This window comes from Protopterus annectens, chromosome 7.part0 (assembly GCF_019279795.1).
Source record: "Protopterus annectens isolate FY-2018-M chromosome 7.part0, PAN1.0, whole genome shotgun sequence".
Classification (NCBI taxonomy): Eukaryota; Metazoa; Chordata; order Ceratodontiformes; family Protopteridae; genus Protopterus; species Protopterus annectens.
Window position 1 is genome coordinate 1475777519 of NC_056739.1, and position 24713 is coordinate 1475802231.

At 43.0% G+C, this 24713-nt stretch overlaps 1 protein-coding gene across 1 annotated transcript in view; it reads left to right on the top strand.

Moving 5' to 3' along the window:
• PLXNB1 (plexin B1) overlaps positions 1-24713 on the top strand; it is a 3809096-nt gene that overhangs the window by 333105 nt on the left and 3451278 nt on the right. Inside the window, exon 2 of the mRNA XM_044078026.1 lies at positions 16227-16325. The gene's annotated coding sequence lies outside the window, so the exon portion shown is untranslated. The remainder of the gene's footprint in view (positions 1-16226; positions 16326-24713) is intronic.

The window sequence follows — 24713 nt, forward strand, 5'->3', positions numbered from 1 at the left end:
AATCAGTAAAAGGGTTAATTTTACTTCCCCTTACCAAGTCTGACAAATCTGTAAGGGCTTCCAAAACTTCTCTCACTTCTGTCCTGGATAACCGTGATTTCATCAGAAGATAACTCTCACCATTATTTCTTCACCTTGTCCTTGCGTCTGTGAACAAACCCTGTTGATAACATTAGCTTTTCCAACAACTTGCTCTCGCATCTTGGTAAGAGCCCTCAGTTCCTCAGGAAGTGAATACACGCACAAATTCAGGTTAGAATCATTAGTGCCAGCAATCTCAACTTGTCAAACGTGCAATATTAAAACGAATAAACCGCATTATGCTTTTCAGTGTACAGTCCTCCTGCCATTCTTTCCATTTGGGCTGTCTGTTGTGCCTAGATTATGTATGAAATACCTGTCCCCAGTTTTAGCTTTCCTCAGGTTGGGAGGTATCAGCATCTACTCTGCTTAAATGATTATCTGCTGCAGGCTCTGTAACAACACCAAATTCTTGATAATCTTAGCATGTTGGTAGGCTACCTCCAGCACCTAGGGGGATTTCAGCCACCCTTCCAAAAAAAAGTCACCCAGACAGGAGCAAGGCTTTCCCTTGTACTGACCTTTAACACGGAAGGATGTACCCCTTGAAGAAATCTCCCTCATCTTAGTGTTCTATTCCTGCTTTCAAGCCAGCAGCAGCCATATGGCAGCCAAGGACTTCTTGATGATCTTGATAAATTCTGATGGTTCCAGAAGCCAGAGTGCACATTCAAAAAGTCCAGTGGTTTTTGAGGGCCTATTGGAGCCAGTATTTGCAATCCCTGGTCATGAACATTTAAGGAGGTTGAAGTGGCAGGTAGGTCAGGTGTACAAAAATGAAGGCAGACCTTTCAGCCTCCTAGGTTTTAACCACTCAAACACAGGAATCTTAGTCCAGGGATCTTGGTCTCCCCTTTCTGCACATAAAAGTAAGGGAAATTCTAGCAATCTATTTAGCCCTTAAATTCATCAGGAACTAAGACACCAGGTGATGTTCATTGTGCATACAGCTGCAGTCATAACATATGGGTTATCCTGCCGTCAGGCGGGTCCTCGGTCGGCCGAATTCCAAAGTCTAGGTCCGGCGTCGGTTGTCATCGCTTCTTCCCTGACGTCAGTGCGGCAGGGGTATAAGAGGCAGCAGACGCCATTTTCTTCAGTCTTTCTTGCCGCGCAGTGCCCGAAGCAGAAGCAGTTCGCAAGTGCCGGTCGGCCAACTCCTGAGATTTACGAAAGTATTTCAGCCGAAGTCGTCTTGAAAGCCAAGTACCCCGTTGGGGAAACTTTTCTTGCCTCAGACCGATGTCAGACAAAGTTAATAATTGCATTTCATGTGGGAAGTAAATACCGCATAAGGATTTCCACTCTCTGTATACCTTGCTTAGGCCCAGACCACGACGTCTTGGCCTGCCGTTTTTGTGCTAGATTCAACAAGCACACTATTAAGTGTCGGTGAGTTAAGCCCTTCATTTTGGCAAAAATTTAATTATATTATGTCGTCGGATACTCCGACTCCAGTTTTGAGCAAAAAACGCAAAGATAAGGACCGACATACGAGGTCCGCACCTCCTACTGAAACCACGCTAAGGCCGACTACCAGTTCTCGGTGCTGGCGGCGCCTATGCAGCCCCTGAGTACCGATGACAATGCATTACCGGTGTCTTCAGTACCCGAGGTCGCAGGCGCCTCTGCCCCCATTCCTACTACAGATACAGACTCCACTCCTGGCGGAGAAACTCAGAATTTAGACAGGCCTGCCATTTCTCAAGGGGTCTTCAGGCCTTCCTCCTTCTCTATTAAAGCCTTCACTAAATCTAAAGCAGCCATGAAAACCAAAAAACAGGTTCCTCAGACCCCCTCTTAAGGCACCATGCCTAAAAAACAGATGCTTAAAATGGCTGAGGATTTGATTACTCTTATCAGGGGTTCTCAACCCCCCTCTGACAAAAGGCCCAGATTAGAGGAAGACTACCCTTCCTCAGATCAAGCTTCTATTACCTCAGAACTATCTGAGGACCAGGATTATGCCTATTCTCCATTCGAATCCTCTGATGCAGAGGAGTCTATCCCCTCGGTCTCCCCCCCCCCTGAGGACTCCTCTTTTGGGAAACCCTGTATACATTGAGGGAACACTTTCACTGGGAAGGCCAAGATTACTCAGATTCCAAGAAAAGGCTCAGGGAATTTCTTCTGCTCCCCCAGCATAGGCCTCTGGCTATCCCTCCTGTTTTAGATATATTGGATGATGTGTACACAGAAGCCAGCCTTAATCCAGATTCTTTGCCTCCAGCTCCTGTTAAACCAGACAGGTATTACCGGGTTCCTGATTCTCACCAGTTCCTATATAAAAGCCATACCTGCTGACCCAGAAACAATTTCACAGGGTCCCAAGGGAATTAAGGCCTCTACTGCTAAAAACCCATTACTTTCAGAGAGATTCCAGAGCATTGGAAAGGTGGGGGAAAAGGTGTACACCTCGGCCACTTTAACCATGAGGGCATTAAACTGTCAGTTCCATATGTTAAAGTATCAACAGTTTTTGATATCTCAGCTGAAAAGCAAGATGACACAACCAGAACAACCAGATTTAAGAGTTGCAGGATTTGTTGCATGGTGCAGAGCAAGTGGGTAAACACACCTTGCAGTGTGGTTTTGATGCTTTAGAGGCCTCATGTAGAGCTGCTGTTACGGGGTCTGTTATACGTAGGCATGCTTGGCTCAAAGAGCAAACCTTACCAGACCATGTCAAAGCTAAATTATTAGATGCACCTCTTCAAAAAGATGTATTGTTTGGTGTTAAAGCCGAGGAGGTCCTAAAGAAAATGGAGGAAAAAGCGAAATCAATGCAGACAGAGAAAGATTTCCTGCAGGTACAGCCTCCACGTTTCAGCAGAAACTGGCCTTCAAAAAATTGGTCCTTTCCAGCCACGGACAGACCTCAAAGGGGCAGATACAGGCGTCCAAGGGGTAGAGGGCATCCTCAAGGATCTTTCAGAGCCAGACAGTTGCAAGCACCAACCCCAAGCGGTGGAGAAGATAGATCACAGTCTTTTAGAAAACAAACACAGTGACTTCCCCCTACACCTGCCAAGCAAAGCTTTAATGGCAGCACCTTTGGGCGGAAAACTGACATTCTCAAACAATTGGCATATTGTTACAAAAGACAGATGGATTCTGGACATTATAGACAGAGGCTACAGGTTCCACTTTCACACCCTTCCAAAAATGAGAGGCATGCCAAACCTGCCACAAAATCAAAGGGCAGAGGCACAAAAACAAATTTCAGCTCTCATGGACATGAAAGCAATTCAAGAGGTACCTGCAAAAGAACAAGGTCAAGGGTTTTATTCCAGACTATTCCTGGTACCAAGGAAAGACAAAGATTGGAGACCTTAGACCTATCCATCCTAAACACATCTACAGGTGCCAAAATTCAAGATGCTCACATTACAGCAGCTCCTTCCCATGCTGGGCAAGGAGTCTTGGCTGGTAACATAGGGACATGCAGGTATGCCTCCTTGAGGTCCAATCAGACAAGATTGCAGAAGATACCTCAGATTTCTTGCAGGTTCAACCCATTACCAATTCTCTGCATTGCCCTTTGGCTTATCTACTGTGCCCAGAGTGTTTACGAAATGCCTGGCATCAGTAATCGCCTTCTGCTGACTACAAGGGATACAAATCTACCCATATCTGGACGACTGCCTGATCCAAGCGGACAGCAAGGACATACTACTGCAGCACCTGGCGTTTGTAATAAAACTGTTGAACTTCCTGGGATACTCAGTCAACAAAAAGAAATCAAAACTAATACCCTCTCAACAAATAATTTTCCTGGGTGCCAGCTTGGATACAACCACCCAGATGGCCTACCTCACGCCAGACAAGCAAGGGCAATTGTCTCAATACTTCAGAAAAATGGCAACTTACACCAGGCTAACTGCAAGGAAAGTCCTGCAGGCTCTGGGATTCATGACATCTTGCATCCTACTAATCCCATGTGCAAAGCTGCATATGAGGAAACTTCAATGGTACCTAAAAAAAACGTATGGTCTCAACACAGCCACAGCTTGGATGCAATTATACCACTCATTCCATGCCTTCAAAAGGAATTTATGTGGTGGGCTCAAGCTTGCCAAAGAAACACAGGTCTTCCTTTCTGTGTACCTCAAGCAACTCAAATCGTCACAACAGATGCCTCAGACTATGCCTGGGGAGCACACATGACAGATCGGTGCATTCAGGGAAAATGGACCCGAAAAGAGAAGCACCTTCACATCAACCAAAAGGAAATGCTAGCCGTGCAAAAGGCTATTAAGACCTTCAAAGACCTACTGCATCCAGGCCAGCTATTGATAAGGACAGACAACACCACAGTGATGTGGTACGTAAACGGGGGGGAACTCGTTCATACCCCCTGTGCAGGCAAGCCGTGACCCTATGGAACACAGCACTGGAACTGCAAATTCAACTACAGGCACAATTCCTGCCAGGGAAGGAAAACACACTGGCAGACAACCTAAGCAGAAATATGACAGATCCACACGAATGGAAGTTGCATCCTCAAGTTTTCACAGAGATAACTCTGGCATGGGGACAGCCAGACATAGATCTCTTTGCTACCCACAGAAATTTCCAGTTGAAAAAATTTTGTTCAAGGACCTATCATCCACAGGCCTGGAAAGTGGGACGCACTTTCCTTCAATTGGGCAACATTGACGGTCTATGCCTTCCCGCCTCTTCCTCTGCTGCCCAAAGTTCTATTAAAAGCCAGAGCAGAGAGGCCGAAAATGATTCTCATTGCTCCAGACTGGCCAAGACAACACTGGTATCCGCTCCTGAAGAGCCTTACACATTCCCCACCATGGATCCTACCTCTAGTCCCTCTTCTGTTGTCCCAGCACAACTACAAAACTCTTCACAGCCATCTCAAAACTCTAAATCTAGCTGCATGGAGAATTCCTTGATTTCCCAACAGTTTCTCCTCTCCAAGGAGGTGCAGGATGTCATCTTGGAGGCCAGAAAACCTTCTACTAGAAAGGCCTACTCCGCCAAATGGAAACTATTTTGTGCCTGGAATCAAGAAAAGGGACAGAATCCTTGGGTAATAAATATACCTCAAATTTTACAGTACCTAGCTGAGATGTTAAACGGACTTTCCTTCTCCAAGATCCACGCTTCAGCCATTTCTGCACAATACAACACAGATCCTCCTTTATTCTCTCATCCTCTCTTAAGGCAGTTCCTCAGAGGGGCAAAGAATATAAAACCCCCAAGGAAACCACCAGTCCCTGCTTGGGACCTCAACTTCGTATTGGAAAAGCTGACCCTTCCTCCCTTCAAGCCAGCTTCTTCAACAGAGTTACAGTACTTGTCATGGAAAACAGCCTTTCTTCTGGCTATCACCTCAGCACGCAGGGTTTCTGAGCTACAGGCCCTCATGGCTGTGCAACCATTTATCATTGTCCATCAGGACAGAGTTTCCTTACGAACCAACCCTACCTTTATGCCAAAGGTAGTATCCAGTGTAGCTTTGAATCAGACTATCCACTTACCTACCTTTTATCGTAATCCACAAAACAAAGGGGAAAGACTACTACATTCCTTGGACATTCACAGACAACTTTGTTACTATTTGGACAGGACAAAGCCATTCAGGAAATCTGAGCAACTCTGTGTCCTATGCTGCAGGTGCTCAAGGAAAGGCCATTTCCAAACAGACAATTTCAAAATGGATAGCCCACTGCATACGCTTTAGTTTCTCATTTCATGAAAAAACTGTGCCTGCATGCATCAGATCCCACTCCACCAGTGCCACAGCTACCTCTGCAGCCTTCCTCAGGGGGGTCCCTACCAAGGACATTTTGGAAGCAGCCACCTGGAGTTCAGTGCACACTTTCTCCAAGCACCATCACCTCCCACTGTACTCAAAATCTAGAGCGGGCTTTGCCACAGCAGTCCTGCAGGGCATCCTAGCTCCTCCTAGTTCCACTTAGTGCCTACCACCCTTACTTAGCTTTGGGATTCTACCCATCTGTTATGACTGCAGCTGTATGCACGATGAACATAGTAAATGTAGATGTTCGAGTGCTCATACAGCTGCAGTCCAGGTTTCCCTCCCTCCATCCCCTCTTAGGACAGGCCTTATGACAAACTTTTCATATAACCTTTTTGGGGTATTCTTTTATGGTGTATTTGCTTGCAACTACTGTTTTTGATTTATCAATATTGCATCTTTGCATAACATTGTTTGCCTTTCTTCTGGGGGCACCTGACATCTGGGGCAAGAAAAACTGAAGAAAATGGTGTCTGCTGCCTCTTATACCCCTGCCGCACTGACGTCAGGGAAGAAGCGACGACAACTGACGCCTGACCTAGACTTTGGAATTCGGCCGACCGAGGACCCGCCTGACGGCAGGGTAACCCATCTGTTATGACTGCAGCTGTACGAGCACTCTAACATCTACATTTATGGAAGGTACAAAACTGTACTTTCTACAGCTGATTAGGCAACACCATGGTAATATGGTGCATAAACAAGTAGGGAGGCATACAATCATATCTGCTATGTTGGGTGCAAGTGCAGAGAGAACAGGGGTGTGTGTGTGATCCAGTCCAAAAATGGAGCTCAGGGCAGTGTGTAAACCCTGTCCACTGCAGCAGTTTAGAGAATGACCCGAGTACAAAGTTGGCTGGGAACCACAAGTGGGAGGATGAATAGACAGGTGTTAAGGCAGTTGATAAAGAAATAGGCTCTTCCTGAGATGTAGTAGTATAACTTCCCAATAGTCTACTGTGTTTACTGCATGAGGCTCCCATGCAGTGGGATTTAGAAGGTGGGTACCATTTTCTTCCAACAGTGACACAACATCCCAAGTGCCTTCCCCCCTGCATCTCTTGGACGGTGGAGCAAACATGCAGAGAACAACTTAATATGATCCTCATGTCTGCATTTTGCCCAGGCAGCATTTTTTCTTTTTTTTTTTGATAGTGGTGATGCAGATGGCCAAGGAAACATCCCTTCTTCCTGCCACAAGAGATAGACTTGCTTACCTATAGGACTGAGATCCTGGTGCACCTAAACCTGTATGACACAGTTGATGGTCTTTGGCCCTCTTCAAAAGGAACCTTGATTGGATGGGAGAAAGGAAATTCACCCTGGGGATCACGTTAGTTGCACTGCTAGACAGGGGTCCAGGGAAGTAAATAGTGTGGGAAGAAATAGCCAGGGAATTGTTATGGCTAGGCTTGTATAGGCCCTAGGTCTAATAGCCTAGTACCAACCTATGGCCTGAAATATCTGCTTATTCCAGTCAAGAATTGTTTTGGATTCTAAAAGAGGCTAAAAAGCCTAACCCAATAAAATAATTGTTGGCAGAGTGGAAAAGATGTTCCATTTGGTGCAGAAAGAGGAAAGAATTAATTGAAAATTAAGTTAATTCTTTTTTTTGCCTGTTTGTTGGATCTTGTTGGAGCAGCAGGACTGTTGCTCATGTTTAGAGGTGTGTGTTTCAACCATTTTTACTTGTCTCCCTGGAGAAAGGCATTGGTTAAGCGTTTGAGGGGCTTGATTTACGTGGAGCAGCTGATCTTGCATAGCCTCAGTACCACTCAAGTTTCTCCAGGAAAGCAGAAAATCAAAAACAAAGCCAGCTGTAACAGATTTGTTGAGTGTTGTAAAGGAGATAAAAGAACAAAAGGCGGCGTATGTTATTTTTCTTAACAAAAAAAAAAAAAAAAAAACTACATAGAAATAAATGGAATCTGTGGGAACAATATGTACAGAATATTTTTCAGGAGTGGTATTTCAAGGAAGGCAGGACTTGAGTGTTCTATGCAGTGTTAAATTGAATGACTGTTGAGCCAAAGTTATATCTGTGTGTAGTGTTTACAAATGAAAAAAATTATAATGCTTTTTCAGTTTTATACTTGAATGTATGTACTTGTGTCATAATGTTGTGTGTGATGTTAATAAAGATACTTAAGAGGTCTTTTTCCTGCAAGACCATTACCTTGCTGGCAGTTGTACATGCAGGGAGTATTTTTGGAGTTGCATTCAGTAATGGGAAAGCAGGCATTCAGTCTGCTACATAGTCAACCTCTGGGTACTACTTTTATGCCAAAAGTGGTTTCAGAGATGTCCCATAACCAGTTAATCCTACTGTCACTGTATTTTTCTAAACCCCCCAGAACAAAGTGGAAATGATTCTGTATTTTTTATTTATATATATTTTTTTTAGACAACCACAGTCTGCTACAATACTGTTTGGCCAGGACAAGGGCCATAAAAAAATGGACCAGTTTGTAGTCTTTGTATATAGAATGGAGTGCATACAAGTTGCTACACAGATGCTCTCAATGTCATTTAATAAATTGCAGTGTCCTGATTTGAAATCACTGTTGCAGTATTCCTGACATATGGATTGTCATAACTGATGTCCAGCTGGGGGTACCAAAGCTTTACCTTCCCTAGATTCTGTGCCTGATGAGTGACCTCAGATGTTCATCGTGCATACAGCTGCAGTAATCACAGATGGGTTTTCTGCCGTCAGGCGGGTCCTCGGTCCGCCGAATTCCGAAGTCTAGGTCCGGCGTCGGTTGTTGTCGCCTTCTTTCCCGACGTCAGTGCGACAGGGGTATCTAAGACACAGCCGACTCCATTTTCTCCAGTCTTTTTTGCCGCTCGGTGCCCGAAGCAGAAGCAGTTCGCAAGTGCCGGTCGGCCAGCTCCTGAAATTATGAAAATTTGGAAACCGAAGTCTTCTTTAAAGCTAAAGCTAAGTACCCCGTTGGGGAAACTTTTCTTGCCTCAGACCAATGTCAGACAAAGTTAACAATTGTATTTCTTGTGGGAAGCAAATACTGCATAAGGATTTCCATTCCCTCTGCATACCTTGTTTAGGCCCAGACCACGACGTCTCGGACTGTCGCTTTTGCGCTACTTTCAATAAACGCACTATTAAGCGTCGGGCGGAGTTCGCCCAGCACTTTTTTGGTAAAGCTTTTGATTATAAAATGTAGTCGGAGACTCCGACTACCGTTTTGTCCAAAACACGCAAGGACAAAGAGTGACACTCGAGGTCCGCGGTCTCCACCGACACCACGTGGTCCGGTTCTCAGCGAGGCGCCTACGTAGCCCCTGACTACCGACGACACTTATTTGGCGGTGTCTTCTGTAACCGAGACCGCAGGTGCCTCGGCCCATACCCAGACTACAACCACCGAAGCCACTGAGTGTTGAGCCTCCTAATGTGGACAGACCCACTTCCACACATGGTGTCTTTAGACCCTCATCTTCCTTTTCCATAAAGGCCTTTACTAAGTCCAAATCAGCCATGCATCCCAAGAGGCCTGGTGCTCAGGGCCTATCTCCAGGTCCCATGCCTAAAAAGCAGATGCTAAAAATGGCTGAGGATTTAATTACTCTTATCAGGGGTTCCCAACCCCCTCCAGACAAGAGACCCAGCGTGGAGGAAGATTCTCCCTCTTCTGACCAGGGCTCCATTATTTCAGAACATTTTGATGAAGAGGAACACTCGTACTCCCCTTTTGAAGATTCTGATGCAGAGCAGTCCATTCCTTCTGTATCTCCCCCAGAGGATTTTTCTTTTGGGGAAACCTTGCATACCTTGAGGGAACACTTCCATTGGGAAGGCCAAGATTTTTCTGATTCCAAGAAAAGACTTGGGGAATTTCTTTTGCTACCTCAGCACAGACCTCTGGTGAATACCTCCTGTCTTGGACATACTTGATGATGTTTACTCTGAGGCTTGCCTTAATCCGGATTCCCTGCCTCCTGCCCCAGTCGAGCCTGATAGGTACTACAGAGTTCCTAACTCTCACCAATTTCTTTACAAAAGCCATAATGCTGACCCTGAAACCATTTCTCAAGGCCCCAAGGGAATGAAGGCCTCTACTGCTAAGAATCCACTACCTTCCGAAAGAGAGTCCAGATCCTTAGAAAGGTGGGGAAAAAAGGTGTATATACCTCGGCCACCCTAGCCATGAGGGCCTTAAATTGTCAGTTCCATATGCTTAAATATCAGCAGTTTCTATTATCACAATTAAGAAATAAAATGTCACAACCTGAACAACCAGATTTGAAGGAGTTGCAGGATATGATGCATAGTGCAGAGCAAGTGGGTAAACACACCTTACAATGTGGCTATGATGCCCTAGAGGCCTCAAGTAGAGCTGCTGTTACAGGATCAGTCATTCGTAGACACGCCTGGCTTAGGGAACAAACCTTGCCGGATCATGTTAAAGCTAAACTACTAGATGCTCCTTTACAAAAGGATGTTCTGTTTGGTACTAATGCTGAGGAGATACTACGGAAAATGGAAGAAAAAGCAAAATCTATGCAAACTGTCAAAGCTTTTCTACAGGTTCAACCACCTCGTTTTAGCAGAAATTGGCCTTCAAAAAACTGGTCCTTTCCAGCCACGGACAAGTCCCAAAGAGGCAGATACAGGCGCACAAGGGGCAGAGGACAATCTCAAGGATCATATAGAGGCAGACAATGGCAAACTCCAGCACCAAGAGGTGGCGAAGACAGTGCACAACAATACAGGAAACAAACCCAATGACTTCCCCCTTTTCATGCCAAGCAAGTCTCAGCTGGCAGCACCCTTGGGAGGAAAGCTGGCATTATTTACAAGAAATTGGCATATCACAACAGACAAATGGATCATGGACATTATAAACAGAGGCTACAGATTTCATTTTCACACTCTTCCAAAAATGAGAGGCATGCCGAACCTGCCACACAATCAAAGGGCAGAGGCTCAAATACAAATTTCAAAGACCATGGACATGAAAGCTATTCAAGAGGTACCTACTCACGAACAAGGTCAAGGTTTTTATTCCAGACTATTTCTGGTACCAAGGAAAGGAACCGACTGGAGACCCATTTTGGACTTATCCATCCTAAACACATTTCTACTCATGCCAAAATTCAAGATGCTCACATTACAGCAGCTTCTTCCCATGCTGGGCAAGGAGTTTTGGCTGGTAACATTGGACCTCAAGGAGGCATACCTGCATGTCCCAATCAGACAAAGCTGCAGAAGATACCTCAGATTTCTTGCAGGTTCAATCCGCTATCAATTCTCTGCATTGCCCTTTGGCTTATCTACTGCGCCCAGAGTATTCACGAAATGCCTGGCATCAGTAATTGCCTACTGCAGACTTCAAGGGATACAAATTTACCCTTATTTGGACGACTGCCTGATCCAAGCGGACAGCAAACACATACTTCTGGAACATCTGGCTTATGTAACACGGTTATTGAATTCTCTGGGATACACAGTCAACAAAGAGAAATTCAGGCTAACACCATCTCAGAAAATAACTTTCCTGGGTGCCAACTTGGACGCAAACACCCAGATGGCCTGTCTTACGCCCGAAAAACAGGGGCAACTAACTCAGTACTTCAAAATACTAGCAAATTGTACCAGGCTCACTGCAAGGAAAATCCTGCAGGCTCTGGGCTTCATGGCATCTTGCATTCTTTTAATCCCATGTTCAAAGTTGCATATGAGGAAACTCCAATGGTACCTAAAAAAAACCTATGGTCTCAACACAGCCACAGTTTGGAAACTAATACCAATAATCCCATGTTTGCAAAAGGAATTTCTATGGTGGGCCCAAGCATGTCAAACAAACACAGGTCTACCATTCTGCAAGCCTCAAGCAAATCAAGTCATCACAACAGACGCCTCAGACTACGCCTGGGGGGCGCACATGACAGACAGGTGCATTCAGGGCAAATGGTCCCAAAAGGAAAAGCACCTTCACATCAATCAAAAAGAAATGCTAGCAGTGATAAATGCAATTACAGCTTTCAAGGACCTCCTGCATCCAGGGCAATTGTTGATGAGAACAGACAACACCACAGTAATGTGGTACATAAACAAGGAGGAACACATTCATACCCCCTGTGCAGGCTAGCCATGTCACTTTGGAACTTGGCTCTGGAATGGCAAATCGAACTTCAAGCACAGTACCTGCCAGGATGGGAAAACACGCTGGCAGACAATCTAAGCAGAAATATGACAGACCCACACGAATGGAAGTTGCATCCTCAAGTGTTTACAAAGATAATCCAAGCGTGGGGAAGGCCAGACATAGATCTCTTCGCCTCCCACAGGAATCATCAATTGACAAAGTTCTGCTCAAGGACCTTCCATCCAAAGGCCTGGAGAGTGGACGCCCTTTCTTTCAGTTGGGCAGCATGGACAGTTTACGCTTTCCCACCTTTGTCTCTTCTGCCCAAGGTGCTCTTGAAAGCAAGAGCAGACAGACCGAAGATGATACTGATTGCTCCAGACTGGCCAAGACAACAGTGGTACCCACTCCTGAGGAGCCTAACACATATTCCTCTCTGGACCCTACCTCTAATGCCTCTTCTACTGACTCAGCACAGCTACAAAACTCTTCAGTCAGCTGAAAACACTCAATCTGGCTGCATGGAAAATTCCTTAACACCACAACAGACCCTACTCTCCAAAGAGGTGCAGGATGTCATTTTGGAGGCCAGAAGGCCATCTACAAGAAAGGCTTACTCTGCAAAATGGAAACTGTTTTGCGCGTGGAATGAGAAAAAAGACCAGGATCCTAGAAAACTGAATTTGCCTCCGATATTACAGTATCTAGCTGAGCTGTTGAACAGTGGACTTTCATTTTCCTCCATCAAAATTCATGCCTCAGCCATTTCTGCAGAATACAACACTGATCCACCCTTATTCTCTCACCCACTCGTAAGACAGTTCCTCAGAGGGGCTAAGAATATAAGACCTCCAAGGAAACAACCAATACCAGCCTGGGATCTTAATTACATTCTAGAAAAATTAACATTGCCTCCCTTTGAACCAGCTGCCTCAACAGATTTGCAATATTTGTCCTGGAAAACAGCTTTCCTTCTGGCCATTACCTCAGCTCGTAGGGTTTGAACTGCAAGCCCTCATGGCTGTGCAGCCCTTTCTCATCTTCCATCAGGACAGGGTTTCCCTATGAACCAACCCGTCATTTATGCCTAAGGTAGTATCCAGGGTAGCTTTAAATCAGGCCATACACTTACCTACCTTTTACCCCAATCCTCAAAACAAAGGGGAAAGGCTGCTACATTCCTTAGACATCCATAGACAGCTACGTTACTATTTGGACAGAACAAAGCCTTTCAGGAAATCAGAACAACTTTTTGTGTCCTATGCTGTAGGAGCTCAAGGGAAGCCAATTTCCAAACAGACAATTTCAAAATGGATAGGCCACTGCATACGGTTTTGTTACTCCTTTCATGGCAAATCTGTTTCTACAGGCATCAGATCCCACTCCACTAGGGCCACAGCTACCTCTACAGCCTTCCTCAGAGGAGTCCCTACCAAAGATATTTTGGAGGCAGCCACTTGGAGTTCTGTGCATACCTTCACAAAACATTACCACCTGCCTTTATACTCAAAAACTAGAGCAGGCTTTGCCACTGCTGTGTTGCAGGGCATTCTGGCTCCTCCCAGTTCCACCTAGTGCCTACCACCCTGTGCGTAGCTTTGGGATTCTACCCATCTGTGATTACTGCAGCTGTATGCACGATGAACATAGTACAGTTTTGTACCTACCATAAATGTAGATGTTAGAGTGCTAATACAGCTGCAGTACAGGTTTCCCTCCCTCCTTCCCCTCTTGGTAAAGGCCTAGTGGCTAACACCTCCTCATACAACCTGATTGGGTCATCCTTCTATGGTGTATTTGCTTGCAACTACTGATTTTTGATTATATTGCATTGTATGCTTATATATATAATTTATATATTGCCTTCCTTCTGGGGGCACCTGATATCTGGGGCAAGAAAGACTGAAGAAAATGGCGTCGGCTGTGTCTTTTATACCCCTGTCGCACTGACGTCAGGAAAGAAAGCGACAACAACCGATGCCGGACCTAGACTTTGGAATTCAGCCGACCGAGGACCCGCCTGACAGCAGAAAACCCATCTGTGATTACTGCAGCTGTATTAGCACTCTAACATCTACATTTATGGTAGGTACAAAACTGTACTTTTGCATGCATTGGGGTAAAAGACAGACATACTTGCGTGGATCCTCAGACTGTCTTGCTACCAGCCTGAAAGCAGGTCATGCATCTGTTGGAATGTTTATTTGGTCATTGGTATCTTTGCTTTGTTTTTTCCAGGTAAGTGCCCTGTTGGGGAACCTTCCTTTTTATCTTATGAAATTTTGTTAGTTGTAGATGTCATCTAGGAGGGAAAGTGTGTGTGGTAGGTGTAGGTAGATTTCGTACGAGGACTTGCATGCTAAGCCTTTTTTTTTTTTTTTGTCTAAGCCCAGAGCACAATTACAGATCTTGCTCTGCCAATTATTCATTCTAAAAACCCTTAAGTTTAGGCATTTTCAACATCTTTCATAAGACCCAAAGTCTTAAATGCTTGGCCCAGTCCAAGATGGCTGACTCCATATCCTTGAATGTCCTCCCTCTATCGCTGAAGAAAAAACTTGAAGCCTCAAACAGATCTGCAGTCTAGTGTTTCTGACACCATTGTACCCACTGAGGTTACAGAACCCACAGTACATCAGGCTACTTCTCAATTGCCTGTTACTGAGACCCCATTGGAGGGACAGTATGGCTGTTGAGGCCTTGCAGACTGCCAGTAAGTATGAGAAACTGCTTCTCATCCTTTCACAAGGACTGCATGGTGTCCCACAAATTTTAGTTGGGGAAAAGATCCCAGGCTCTCTGTTAGCAATCAGACATTTGTTCCAGACCTCCATGTGTCATCCAGATGGATGTCAGGCATACAAAGAAAGAAAAACAGAAGACTTAAGCATGTGTCCTCCCTCTCAGGAGCTACAGAGGAGGAGTTGGTGGACTTGCAACAAGGCTTATTCAAAGCTATTATTTCCCTGAAGCCTCCCTCCTTTGGGTGTCCAACCACAGACTACTCCTCTAAAACCTACCCTGTTCTCCTGTTCCTTGGATGATGAGCAGTTTTATCACTCTGACCATTTTCTGGACTATTGCTCTCAGCTGCATTTTCTATGGCAAATCTCTTTTGATGAAGGGAACTCCCTCTCACCTCGTTCCCCTGTTGGTGAAGCTTCTTTTGGGGGAGACTGTGCAGAACATGATACAGTATATTGACAATCCACACAGATCTCTGATGATCAGAACATGTATTGCATCCTGTTAGGAATGGGTACCTCTGCCCCTTCCCTAGTAGTACCACCTATCCTCTAGGCTTTCCAGGACGCTTTTCAGTCCACCTCTTCTACACCTGATTCTCTGCCACAAGCTTCTAAGAGACCAGACAGGTTTTACAAGATTCCCTGATTACCTTAAAATAACTGTTTAAGAACCCAGACACAGGCCTCTCTCACCGCTCTTGTCAGCTAAGTCACAGAAGCTTCTGCTCCGAGCTTATGCATTGCCTACTGACAAAGATAGAGATATGGATGGATGGATGAGGGGAAGAAGGTTTGCCCCTCCGTTATCTTTGCCTTTAGAGCTATTGATTACCAGACTCAAATGACAATATTTGATCTCTGTTCTTAACTCCTTAAAGTTATCTTGGAACCTCCAACATCTAATTCTAAGCAGCAAATGCAGAGCTTGTTTTTGCATGCAACTCATATTGCCGGACACAGCATTAGGTGCAGTTACGATGCTGTGGATGCTTCTAGGGCAGCTGACACTGGATCTCTTACCTGCAGATATGCATGGCTTTGCAGTTAACCTATACCCAAGGATTTCAAACCAAAAATTCCAGACTTTCTTTGGACAAAGACTTACTGTTTGGCTCTCAGGTGGAAAGTCTGTTTCCCCAAGACCAAGGTAAGACCATGAAAGACTGCAGACAGATCCTACTCTCCTCAATTCCTAGATATACCGTAGGACCAACCCAGCTAAATGTATCCCATTCATTTGAATGGATTCTAGAGCAGTTCAAAAACAAAGGACGACCCCTAGTTCTACATTTTATGTATCTGAGCACAAATCTAGGTTTAAAGATGATACATAGGGCCGAAAATTAATTTCACCATGCAGGTCTAGTTATTGCTCTCTCTATGCTGTACATAATTAGATGTGCATTTGGGACCTCTGGTATGTTGAATTTTAATGTAAAGCTAAAATAAATGGTCTTGTTTCAAATTACATTGCCTGCAATATTTACCCTGACTTGAGTCTGTTTCTATCAGGCACATCTTCAGGCGGTGTCATGATGTCTTTCCAAGTGCTTGGCTTTGTTCTGGTGAGAGAGAGAGGGATATGGAGAGGAACATAGTCTTCATGGATTGGTGAGATTTAATTTTTTTAGTTATATAAATGACTATTACGTACTTGATTCAGAGTTTTGTTTTGCTCATTTGCAAAAGTAATCCCTTCAACGCATATATATTTGCTGTTCATGTTTGTGTTTTCCAGGAGTAGATTGTAAATAAGGTAAAGGGTCCCCTACCCATCTGTTCTGTAGCATATTAGTGGCACCGTATCTCTCAAACTCCTTTCAAAATGTCTATCATTGCTTTTGACATTTGTGTATTTACACATGAAATTTACATCTGAGGTGTTATTTGCATGCAGCTATTTCAGAAGTCAATTTTAGTAGTTAATCAACAAAACTGAGTAATGTATAGGGAATCAAAGCAAATAAAAGTAAATGACCACCATGGCTGTAAAAACATCAAAAAGTTTAATAAAAAGCAAATAGAGCAGGTAAGCACTTTTGCAATGTCTGCTGCTAAATCAGACCTTTGTATAAAATTCATATAAAACCATCAATTTAAATAATGAAACAACAAATCACATCAGTGGAAAAGGTCCTGTGACCTAAGAACCAGTTTTAAAGATGTATGTTCATTCAAACCAGGGCTGCTATTACCCTGTTACTCTAAAACCCATTTCAGCTCACTATACTCTAATTACTGAACATAAATGTCAGAGATGGTGATTTAAGAACAGTAAATTTGAAGCAATGCTCGCTGCCATAAAAATGTATGTATTTAGCAGCCTGTTCGTTTTTCCAATATAAAAAGCGTTGCAAGCTGCGCATTGAGCATAGTATACAAGGTTGCTACTCTTACAGGCTACATAAAAGTTTATCTCTGTCACAGTTCCAGTAGATGGATGTACAATCTGTGATGTAGTCCAAATAAACTTACATGCATTACATGACCTACTTGGAAAAGTGCCAGTCCAATCAGTCAGTCTGTACTCCGACATAGTTGATTGTCAGTAACAGAGTTGACGCTTGAATCTAATGTTTCTGAACATAAATCTTTGTGCAGGACCCAGTATATCTTAGAGTTCCCGATCTGCAATAAGGATTGACCAATTCTTACTGATAATGTTACAGTATTAATGTCACTAGAGTAAGTCAGCATAATTCTTGGACTCATATCCACCCTTTGTGTGGTCAAGGGAAGTTAGAATTGGCATAGTGGTTAAGGTATTTACCTTGTAGGCAGAAGGTGCGGGGTTTGGTTCTCGCATGGGATAATTGTCTGAGCTTAAAATGGCCCACAAGGACAGTTAGCCTGTTATAATTTATGGGTGGGAGGGGTGGCATAATGGTTAAGGTGTTTACCTTCTAAAAACAAGGTGCAGGGTTTGATTCTCACACGGGGGAAATAGCTAGGCTTCAAATGGCTCAAGGGCAGTTAGCCTAGTACTACTCTATGAACCATGACAATATTCATCACTAGAGAAATATGGTCTTGCTAAAGTTGGCATGAGGGAATATACTATTGACCACGTTGTTAATATCTGTAGAATAGCCTCTACAAACAAATTCTGCAGTCATGTACTTCTATTCTCTCCTCATAGTCATGTAATTGCATGGCCCTTAGGAACTGCCCTTTTATGACTTTAGGTATGTGTCTGGGGTGCATGCTAGATTTATGTAGTATACTATTTCTCTTGCATGACTTCTTATAAACAGAAGTGCATCCCCAAACATTTTCTAATGTGCCTTTATATCTGAGAAGTCCGTTCTTGTCTCAGAGTAATTATAGCTAAACCTAAGAAATGTTGCTGTAGTATGTAAGAATTCTATAAATTGTACCGATTCTGTAATGTGCCTGTCCAGACAGTAAAAATGTCATCAGCAAAACACTTAATTATACATGACATCTGCTTCTATGAGTTCTCTTTAAAAAACATCTCTTGTTCCCATTGTGTTAACACTGTTGGCATAACAGCACAAACAGTTTCCATCGCCACACCAATTTTTTGTGAATAGAAAACTTTCTCTAAGACAAAAACATTCTCCATAATCAACTCAAGTAATTTGCAGATCATAATTACCTTCACTTAGAACCTAATATTTTCAATGCAGTCATAGTTTGGTATTACTACAAAAAGTGAATTAACGTCAAGGGTGTCAAAAATCAGATCAACATCCACATCCTTATACCATTCATACAAGTCAGAAGTCACGAAGTTCTCTGAGCTTCTCGCTCCTTTGTTGTCAAATTAAGAGAGAGACTGTTAGATAAAGCCTGTCATACTTCCTCTTCACATCAATCAATAAATGCATCAGTGGAGGGACAAGCTGCTGGTTGGAGTGCTACGTTTCTTAAATAGGTTATTTTAAACCTCTGGCTGTGGGAAAGCATCTTGGAGAAGCGTTCCTTGCAAACAACTTAAAATCTATTAAAACATTAAAAATGTCTACATGTTTTGCTGGTATAAAGGATAACCTTTTATTTAACAGTGCTTACTGTTCACTTGTTAAATCATATGACAAGCTATTCAAGACCTAGCTCTGTTCATTCTTGCTCCTTACACTCATACCTGTTGTATTGTTCTTCAAAGTTTGCTATTGCAAGTGTCCTATTATATAGGGAGTCTCATGGCTGGAGTTCAGTGACAAAGTATTCTGTGTGATGCAAACACATTCCTCCAGCATGTTTTATTGATCTTGCAAAAGAGATCGAGGTCCCTTGAGTGGGTGTTTCTGATACCGTTGGACTACTAGGTGTGTAGCAGCCCTGATAGAGCATGGTCTGTTGAGGCAGTATATGCAAGGCAGAGGTCACCCCTCAGTAGCCTCTCTTATACCGAGAAGAGAGAAGGCATTGTGAATGTCTCCATATGTTTTATATTTTAGGTCCTTTATCATTTTACTCGGGATGCGTATGGTCAATCCAGCTATGACAAGTGTTTGGAAAAAGTACATTCCAAAAGGGGCATTGTGATAAGCGATAGGCCTATTAAGTGATGAATACTGTGGAACACTAAAGTCTCTGGATCTGGATGCCATACTCTTAAATATAAACTATACGATGAAAAAGGAATTTTTGTAATAGTGGGTATGTAGTGTTCAAATGACAGTTCTTTGTCAACATAGGTTCTCAGGTCTTCAACTATGGAGTCAGTTTTGGGGGAGGTGTCAGTGTAGTAATTACAAGGCGAGTCATGCTTGCTGAAGTATACGATTATACTTCTTTTATGCTGACTGGCTTTAGTCCATGGTTTTGTCAACACATATTTGTGTGGGATGAGCACTTTTGTCGGATTATGGTGTTCTCTGTGGAGAGTGTGATGGTTCCAAGTTTGCAGTCCTCTGCAGACTTGATCAGCCACAGTTTAACTTTAAACTCCAAGAAGTAAATGCCAAAGAGAAGTGGCCCAAGGACTAAATCATGGGGCAGTGTACTAGGGACAAATCTTTTTGGAGGAGGTAGTATCCCCAACCCTTACTTCCTGTGTTCTGTTTGCGAGCCAGTTTGCCATCTGGCAAGTTAATAGGGGGTTAACATTTAGCTCTGAGAATTTTTATACGATGCCTAAGTAAGGATGGTGCTGAACAACTTCGCAAGCTCCAGATAGTGTGCACTGATTGCCCTTGTCCATTGCTTCAGTGACTTATTTGAAGACGTCAACCAGCCTAAGTAGGCAGGTCCTGCCTTTGATCAATACAAACTGGGTTGGGGTGAGAGTCTGTAAGTGACGTATAATCCCTATTTATTACTTTAATAGTTACCCTTTCCATAGCTTTGCAGATGAGGCTGGTTAGGCTTATGAGTTTGTAATTCCCCAGGTCTGTTCTAGCACTACCTTTGTGCAAGGGAATAACTGTTGCTGTTATCCATTCATCCAGCACAAATCCTGTTTTAAGGTTGAGATTGAATAGTGTGTGTGTGTGTGTGTGTGTGTGTGTGTGTGTGTGTGTGTGTGTGTGTGTGTGTGTGGTCTGAAAATTCATGTTACGGGCTAGCCATTAGGCAGCCTGGTATGTTATCTGGACCCATAGATGGTAAGAACCTGTTCAGCCAATAAAATATGGAAAGGGTTTTATTCAAGAATCTTTTTGGTGCCAAAGAAAGAAGGAATTTGCAGACTTGTCGTAGACCTTTTCCTTTCTAAACCTTCACATCTAAACCCCAAAATTCTGAATGGTCTTTCTGCAGTCTCTGGTAATTTATTCCACCTCTGTTTTCTAGTGACTCTAGATTTAAAAGTTGCTTATCACTGCATTCCAGTTCTCAAAAGATTTCAGATGCTTTTTACATTTTCAGTTGTCTGGTTTACCCTTTTGGTTGTCAACAACTCCAAGACTTGACTACAGGGCATTCATATGTTTCCATATTTGAGTAACTCCCATATTTTTGGAGATTCTTTTACAAGCTGTCAATCTCTGGCTTGGGTAAAAAACAAATTCTCAGTCTAGGATTTCAAGTGAACATACGGAAATCTCTTATTCCATCTTACAGGGTAGTATTTCTGGGATGCGCCTCTATCATATCCATCAGAATGGCTTTTCTTCCTCAGGACAAAGTTGAATTTTACAAGGAACAGTCTTTGTTTTTCAACCAGACTGACATCTGCCAAGGAGTATTTCAGGGACTGTAGGTTTCATGGCCTCTACAATTTTCATGATTCCTTGGGCCAGACTTCACATGAAACAAATCAGTGCTACTTCATATCATTTTTTGATTCACCACCAACACACCTATCATTTCAGATCCCAGTCCTGGGGTTTGTGAAAAGGGAGTTACTCTGGTGGGGTGAATCGGTTGTTTCTCAACCCAGGTCTCTCTATTTCCCCACCTACCCCTATGTAGTCTGTAACCAAAGATGCATCAGACTTTAGTTGGGGAGCCGTATTCAAAGGGGGAGGTGGGTTCAGGGTCAGTGGAACAAGCAGGATAAGTTAAAACACAGATGTCAAAGATGTTGATGCCAGTAATAAATGCTTTGAAGTCTCTGAACCATCTTTGGATTTCAGTCCCTCTTCTAGTAATCACTGACAGCATCACAGTAATGTTGTATATGAACAAATGAGGGGGAACCAGATCCTACTCCCTTTGCACACTAGCTGTTGTAACCTGGGAACTAGCAGCTCAGCACAACCTGGCCCTGCAGACTACTTGAATTCTGTCAGAGCAAAACTTTTTATAGCAGACAAGCTGAGCTGGACCAGGACAGAACCCTGGAAATGGAAACTGCACCCAGATGTCTTATAGGAATTGATCCAACTATGAGGAGCATCTCAAGTAGATCTGTTTCTCCATTCGCAACAGGCAATTGAAATTCTGCTTAAGGACTCCTTGCACAAAGGCCTGGAAGACAGATTACTTTTCATTCTCATGGATGGGGATGTTCCTGTCTAGTTCATGGGCTTATGCATCACTTCACCCCTCATTTAGGACAGTCTGTGTACATTGCTGCAAAATGAGCTGTTCATTTTGTACACTGTTTTAGATATTTTATTCTGGCAGTGGTCTTAGCTGAAAACGTCATTGGATAGATTTTTTACCAAAATAAATCCAAATAAAGCAGGTTAACCTGCCTGGTAGTTGGGATGTCCTCAGTACTTAAGTGGTCCTCATTGGATTCAGTTGTATTATTTGGCTGGTGATTCCTTTGGCTTTCCTGGAGTGGTAATGGCTTCTCCTGGTCTGGTGTGAAGAGGTCTGATCTCTAGCTTCTCCCTTTTGCCCAGGTAAAGAAAAGACAAGTACTCATTTCTCCAAGTTCAAATATCTTTATTGGCAGATGAGTGCAGCTTAGTTTACAGAGTACACTATGGTTAACTTGGGCTTTTTATTCCAGTTTTTGTGGGTGAGCTTGAGGCATCTGCCACCCATGACTGCCTTTAGGGGTGCGGGTGGGGAGGGGAATGTTTATTGAATAGCTAATGCTATCCTAGTTGGTGTCATGTTTTGCATAGCCAATGCTGTCATGGTTTTTCACCTAGTTTTGCATGGGGGAGTAGGTGGTGGATTAATATTCAGAAATGTTTAGTCATTTTTTGCACAATCTTTACAATGTTCAGAATTAACAGTTTATCTTCATTTATATTTTAATGTTGTATCATTCCAAAATAAATATTCCAGAAACAGTTTAATGAATTACACTGTAATAAAATCTTAATGAAGGAAATTCAATCCCTTTATTTTGGAATTGAGGGTTGTCATCTAAGGTTTTGTAGAGCTTTTGTAAGCAATTCATCAGAACTGTCAATAAAAATGATATACATCTAAACTTTTTTTTAGTAATGGGTGAATATATAAAATAATATTGGGAAAGTGCATTCCAAGAAGTCTTGCCTTGAAATTTTACGAACAATTGTCCAATATATAGAAGTAACAAAATCCATAGGTCATGTAAGAGATCCTGCATTTTCAGATGTTTGTTGTGCAGCTTAAGTGTCCAGTAGTCCTTGGTAGAATTTCTTGTGATTCAGTTTGCATTAATTTAAAATGCTGTTGATGGATTTGGTGCTTTTTTTTTTTTTGCTTGTAGTTTAATTTTCCCCTGGAGTTCTTTTTATCCAATCTGTTCAGGTTTCTGCTGAGTGGAATGTCCTCTACTTTGTCTGGTATGAGAGAGGTAAAATAGTTGTGTCTGAGCTTTTTCTTGGCATGCATGGCCATGGGGTTGGCGGGGACTCAGTGGCGGATATCAGAGTAGTGTCTAGCTACCCTGGTTTTTTAGTTTCTTCATAGTCTTGCCTATATAGAATGCATGACATCTGCAACATTGGGCATGGTAGGCTACTCGTTCTGTATTGCAGTTTCCACTTACTGGGCTATGGAATGTTTTTTGGTTGTTGGGGCAAGTAAAGCTGTTGCAGTTTATATATTTGCAGTGTGTACATGGTGGGTCACTGCAAGAGTAGTTACCTCCATTGCTTTCCTTTGAGGAGTTTTGATGTTCCATATAACTCCAGATGTTATGACCTCTCTTGGCTCTACATTGTGGTGGTTGTGGTAATAACTGGTTTCTGTTAGGATGATCCAGTTGTTCCTAGTGATTTCCTGAATGCTGCTGTAGTCTAGGGAGTAATTACGAGTCATGCTGACTTTTCAGTTGCTGTCTTACCTGTGGTTGCCCATTTCCCTTATGTTTCTGTGGGGCTTATGATTTGCTTAGATCATGTCAGGGTGATCCAAGCTGCTTTGTTGAATAATAGGGCAGAGGACTTCAGTCAGGAGTCTAACTGTAGCCTCTATCCAGAAAGTCTGTCTCCAGTTTGTGAATGTTTCTGGCAAAGGTTTCCAATTCTTTCGAGACCCTAGCTATCATAAGGCCCTGCGATTTTTACCTAGTTTCTTTTGAGGTGGTAGGGGTGCATGCTCTTGTAGTGAAGGAGTAGGTTCACCTGGGTAGGTTTACAGTATAAATTGTTGAGTTGTCCAAGGTTTGTGTCCTTGCTGATGGTGAGGCCTAAAAAGTCCACTTGTCAAAGCTGTGGTTTGTGCTAAATTTCAAGAAGCTTGTAGATCCATTTATGTGGTTGTAGAATTCCGTGAGTTCAGTGAGCCCACTTTTCCAAATAATGTCATCTATAAACCTATAATAGCAGCTTATATGTGGAAAGTGGGGGAGCGTTGTAGACTTAAATATCTTTGAACTTAAAGGACAACTGAGTACTTGTCTTTAACTGGATGAAAGGGAGAAGCTAGAGATCATATGTCTTCAGACAAGACAAAGCCACTATCACTCCAGGAAAGCCAAAGGAATTACCAGCCGAATAACAGGATAATCAAATCCAACAATGACCACTTAAGTACTGAGGACATCCCAACTACCAGACAAGTTACCCTGCTTTATTTGTGTTTACCTCAGAACTCTGTTATTGAAGGCTGAGTTTATACTTGCCACCTCAGATCTGGGACTGCATGTCACTGTTTTTAAAATAAGTAAATCCAGTTAAAAATTACTGAATGCCCTGTTTTAGTGGATAGTCTGATAGTACTGCATTTTCCAAAAAGAATGGAAAAATAATTGCCTTTTTCAGAATTTGTTTTACTCATTCTGTGGTTGGTTTATGTGTTTGTGTATCATATTGTACCCAGTGGGACTGGTTCCATTGGCCTCTGTTGCTTGACATATTCAGTGTTAATTTACTCGACTGCTGCTCACCTTATTTACCACGTTCCTTGTACTTGCCTCCATCTGGGGCAATCTAGTCAATATAAATCATTTTGAGATGTAAACTTAAACCACTTTAGTGTTTCCTTGTAGTTTTTTCACTTATGTTTTGCACCATGGCATGTGTTGTCTATTACTCTGCGATAGTTTCCCCATTAAACCCATGTGAACATTTCTTTTATAAAATCCATTGTAAAAATGGTTGCCCTACAATGGCATTACCAGAATTTTCACTGAACTTTGAGCTTTGTCCTTTGGTGATGTCAGCCGATATTCATTTGCCCTTGTTCAAAGCGTAAAAT